The 5,308-nt window shown below is 34.3% G+C and overlaps 1 long non-coding RNA gene and 1 pseudogene across 4 annotated transcripts; one reads left to right on the top strand and one right to left on the bottom strand.

Annotated features, from left to right (window-relative positions):
- The first annotated feature begins 445 nt into the window (after positions 1–445).
- LOC130743437 (uncharacterized) lies at positions 446–1,769 on the top strand. Of its 4 annotated transcripts, none has more exons than XR_009021483.1 (4): positions 446–739; positions 831–934; positions 1,026–1,172; positions 1,263–1,769. It is a non-coding gene; the product is annotated as an uncharacterized LOC130743437 (long non-coding RNA). The 4 variants fall into 4 exon arrangements; XR_009021481.1 differs by having other exon boundaries at positions 452–739; positions 831–921; XR_009021482.1 differs by having other exon boundaries at positions 457–739; positions 858–937.
- A 1,853-nt stretch (positions 1,770–3,622) lies between these two features.
- On the bottom strand, positions 3,623–4,827 carry LOC130744396 (60S ribosomal protein L7-2-like; annotated as a pseudogene).
- Positions 4,828–5,308: the final 481 nt, after the last annotated feature.

Raw genomic sequence — 5,308 nt, 5'->3', positions numbered from 1 at the left:
CCACCGCCCACAAAACGCATCGCCCGCGAGCACCAAGGAGTTTCGCCGCCTCCGTTCACGTCCTCTTCGTCGTCGACGCCCGCGAGCACCAAGGAGTTCCGCCGTTTTCTCTTCTCTGCTCTCCTTCACGTTTCCTCTATCTGTTTCCTGATGTTGTTTGAGTGGCGTAGCAGATCCATCAAACATGAATGATTTGTGTCTACCATGAACTCCCATTCTCATAGTGCGTTGAGCAAATTTTTGGTTTGATGTAACCATCATTTTGAAACTGACATTTTGACATAAATTGATTGCATCGCTTTCCCTTCAATTTCGTTCGCCCTCCTCTCTCAGAAGTAGAAATCACATAGCTTCTTATTCGTGGTAGTGGGGATTTGTTTTACAGAAGCCCCACTATATATAAAGGAGGTGTTTTGTAAGCTTTGAGGGCAATTTTGTAAATCAATTAATTATTGCACATGAATTGAAATTTCTAGATGGGTAATTCAGTAAATCAGAACATAATTAGTTAGAGATGATATCTTGGCCGTAGATTTCAATCTTGACCATTTGTTTCCCTTCAGCATTTTGATGTTTCACGTTTTAGTTTTTCTCCACTTCACCTCTTCTAAAGGCGTCGCCCACTTTTCCCCTCACGACTTCCGTTTTTGTTTTTCCTTTCATAGCTTCCGTTTCGTTGCAGCATATATTTCCCTGGCTGTTTCATACCTTTCATTTGGTTTTTCATTCTCTTCTTTGGGTGAGTAGGATGAAGTCTTTGAAAATGAAGTTTTACCGTTTCGTTTCACCTTTATTTTCCTTAAATTTTGGGTCTTACTTTCTTGCTGCAGACATGATGCTTACAAGTTCTGGTGTAGGGCTTTTTCCTTTGCTGAAATCATCAATCAATCAGCTCTCGAAGGAGAAGGGGAAAAAATCCACGTACAAAGAGCGCGTAGTTAGTTTTTTTTTATATTGAAATTTCAGCTTAATCGAATCGACGACACTCTTCAATCCTTCATTAATCTCTATACTCTAATTCGCAGGTACTGTTGTGATTACGGCGAGAGTGAGACCATATGGCTTGGTCCTCACTGCTGCTTACTGTTGTAGGAGGAGCAAGCCTTTCAGATGCACTAAGTCGATGCTGCCTTTCTCTCTTTTTGGTTCGCTTCTCCTTGATTCACTCACAGGTAACAACACCGTAGAAGAGATGAAGTACGCTTCCCCTTCACATAATTTTCTCTGCTTCTTTTGTTCACTGAATTTTCCTTTACCTGCAGGAACGACTTCCTTTATATGGATTGAAGAATTTCTTATAGGCATTTTTTTATTTTTAAACTTTTTTTTCAGATTTATTTTATTCTGATTTGGGGAAATGATTACAGGTTCATGATTTCAGTGTTTTCTTAAATTGAATGATGGAGTAAATATACGGGTAATTGGTTTTTTTTTCCAGATTATGATATTGCAGGTTAGAGAAGTGTTTTGAAAAGGAGGGTCCATGTTATCCCAGGTGAAATCTTAACATTCACATGATGTGTTTCAACTTTCAAGTGTTGGGATTGCAGGCGCTTTTTGATCTAAGTGGAACACTCAATGATGAAGCTGAGACCCAAAAGGCAAGGTATGGGTGCACTCCTAATTTTAGTTATAAGGCACTCTTTTTCTCGGAAGGAAAGGTACTGCTAGCAGATTATGTAATCCTAGCGTACGATTACCTATTGATTCACCTTATAAATATTTGGAGTTTTATATTCAATTTACTCAAGGTTTGAATTTTTGTCCAAGCTCTAAGGAGTATACTCATGGAGTGGTGATACGATTGGGATCAGTTTAAGCATTTGAGATGTTTATACACAGCAAAGAGGATAAAGATGTTTGGAAATCCAAGTTCCAGACAATTGTCCAGAAATCATTATCTCTTCATTTCTCAATACATGAATCTGAATAATTAATTAAAGTTCAAATATGTTGGGAAAGGTGTACAAATTTATTTATGGGCTTAAATTGTGTTTGCCGTGTACAACTTTGCCAATATACTCCATCCGATCCACAATATAAGTAAAAAAACCAAACATCTCATATGCCAAGAAATAACATAAAAACTTTCATCAAAAAAAATAATAATATAAAAACATGTGTTTTTCAATTAACAAAGCTGAAACATAATTTTGTTTCCAAAACCACCCTTATCTACACAACATTTAATCATTAATGACACCATTTAATTAAGGATAGGTCCAGCACCTTATTTTCTCTTCTCCAAGTAAATAAACCACTTATTATACATGGGAAAGTGGGGAGATTAAATGTTTCTTGTACATGAAAAAGTGGAGTACTTTCTAAATAAATAAGGATAAAATTGAAAATGGATATTTAACACACTCTAAAATCAATGTTTATTTCTTATAAAGTGGATCACCAAAACACCATTTTTTTTCGCTTATATTGTGGATCAGAGGGAGTATAATTTACTAGTACTTTTACCAACCCGTGCGTTGCACGGGGATATTCATTTTTGTATATAGCGTGAAGTTTTTTAAATTTTATGTTATTTTTGTTATGTTAATCAAAAGAAATTTTATAAACTAAAAGAAAATTTTAATTTTAGATATTAGAAAACATATATTTGAAAGTTTTTTTTGCAAGTAATGTGTATGTAGAAGGACTTGTTGCAACGACGAATCCAAGTTTAAGATCATGAGGGCAAGTGCCCTCACTTGGTTTTTTAAAAAATTATTACAAAAAATATTGAGTAGTAAAAGTATGTAGTTTTTAATGGTTCCTTTAGTAAAAAAATGTCATCACTTGTGTTCTACCTTGCTAAATGTCGTCACTTGAGTTGTAAAAGTATGTGGTTTTTAATGGCCCCTTTGGTAAAAAATATATTCACGCGTGTCCTATTTGGTAAAAAATACACTTACTTCTAATAGTATATATTAAAATTCTTTTTACAAATTTATATATATGTATATTGCCCTCACAACCTTAAATTTCTAGATCTGTCACTGACTTGTTGGGACATGCATACTCACTTAATATCATCTTCGAGCCTTGAGATGATTAGTCTCATGAATGCCGCAAGAGATATTAACTGTTTTAATCACATGAATTTGTAAAGAATATGTGTTATTTTTGTTTTGTTTATTAAAAGATAATTTATGAATTAAAAAATAAAATTAATTTTAGGTATAGGAAAATATAAATATGTAAGTTTTATTTCCCTTTGTAAATGTGCTTTTGTTTTGTAGAAACACAATTCTTTTTTATTGTGGTTTTTGTCTTGTATTATCTTTTTTTATGCTTTGAAAAATTGTACTTGTTTAATCCAAATGCTGCATTTTTTATATAACAATTTGTTATGTAATGATATAATATGCAGATTTGAAGTAACATATATTAATTAATAATGGGTACATTGAGAATAATGATTGCCCTAATGATTTTTCTGAAATAAAAGAAAAGAAATAGGGAAAGTTAATATGGAGTTCTAAGACTTAATTAAAAACATTTTAATAAAATTTTGTTTTGTTTTTTTATTCATAATATGTAACCACTAAGTTTTACACTAACATCAATCATGTCACGTACGAAAGATTGATTAACCATATTTAATCTTTGGACATTGCCACTGCTTAATTCATGCACTGGTTAACACATTGACATAATTCTCTCTGATTCTGGTACCACCTCCTTCAACATAGTGGTTTCTCTTCTTTAAGCGCAACAAAGGAACCTTGAACTTAAATGGCCAAAGAAAGGTTGTTTGCCCCTTAAAATGAGGCCTAACGGTCATGATCTCATGGATAAGTTCTCATAATTCCATACTTACCCAGGGCCTCCTCAATAACAGAGTTACCAATCAGAGCAGTTCTCTGCTTGTTCAACTTTCCATATCTTATCTGGTTCTACTTTCCATACTTGCACTCTTCAAATTTGGGCTCAACAAAGCAGCATTTTCATTGTTGATTTGGTAACTTTAAGAAAAACACCATCAAAATTCTTTCTCAATCTCAATAGTTGCAAGATCCTCCTTGTCTTAGGATGCATGGGATTAATACCACGGATGCGAATAATAAATAAGAGCTTAGCATCAGGATCAACGTAAAATCAACATTTCATCTTTTTTTGCAGCCCAATTACCAAATCACCTTAATTATTGCTTTAAAATTGGAAACCATTAATTATAAATAAAGTTAATAACGTAATTTTGGCTCATAATTAATTGCATGACTATTTGAATTTTTGGCCTAGGATTGATGTGTAATAAAATACTTTTAATTCAATTCAATTAAATAAGGAAAACAGCGTTTTATGATTTTAAATAGTAATTAGTAAACAGCGTTTTAAGGATCCTCTGTTTTGACGTGTGTTGTGCCGTCACAGTTGTGATCGTCCGGTCTTCCTCTCCCTGTTTGGTTTGTGGGTCAGCTGTTTTGACCCTGTTTGGACGTTTCTTGTGTCATCTCTCATTGATGGCCAGGTTTGGTTTGGTTTGGTTTGGTTTAGAGTTCTAACTCTGTTTTGACGCTCAGGTTCGCATTGGTTTTTGAGACTTCAGTTGTTGTTTGCGTCTCATTGTTCAAGATGTTCTTATTATATTGATCTTGGTTGACTTTATGCAATTTGGTTTTAAAGGTGACAATGTCACCTTCGTTTGTTTTGTCTCGATTGTTTGGTTTTCTGGTTTTAGGGCTTCAGCTGCGAGTTGCGCTGGCCCACTCTCTAGTTGAGAGTTATTGGTTCTGGTTTTAGGGATTCAGCTGCGAGTTGCGCTGGCCCACTCTCTAATGTTTGAGAGTTGTCTGTGTCAAATTTGACACCATTGTTTGTCTTAGAAGTCATCAATCGATCGACTTCAAGTATGTTTTATTTCTGTGTGGTTGTTGTTGGTGAGTTGTTGCTTCAGCCTTGTTTTGTTTTCGGGCGTATTGTTGCTGGTTTTTCGCCCTTGTTTGCTGGCTCAGCTACCCTACGACACTCCAGAAGAATTGGTTTTTGTCTTGCATCAATTTCAGCCAGATCAAGTATGAGAAGTTGTCTTTTTCCTGCCCATGGATTTAGCAGAAGTTTGAAAGATTATTCAATTTGAAGTATGAGAAATTGTCTTTTGCCGCCATGGATTTACTAGAAGTTTGAAAATTTATTCAATTCAGAGATTCGACAAGACCGTCATTATTAAGGGATATCTATTAAGATAATTTTCTTCTTGGTTCGATTTGTTACAAGCTTAAAGCTAAGTAAGCTTTAGCTTGAGAGAGAGTGTTAAATATCTGTTAAGATTTAGTTTATTATTAGTCTTATCTCATTGAGATATAGTTTAGAT

This window comes from Lotus japonicus, chromosome 3 (genome assembly GCF_012489685.1).
Source record: "Lotus japonicus ecotype B-129 chromosome 3, LjGifu_v1.2".
Taxonomy (NCBI): domain Eukaryota; kingdom Viridiplantae; phylum Streptophyta; class Magnoliopsida; order Fabales; family Fabaceae; genus Lotus; species Lotus japonicus.
This window is presented reverse-complemented; position numbering and strand designations above follow the sequence as displayed.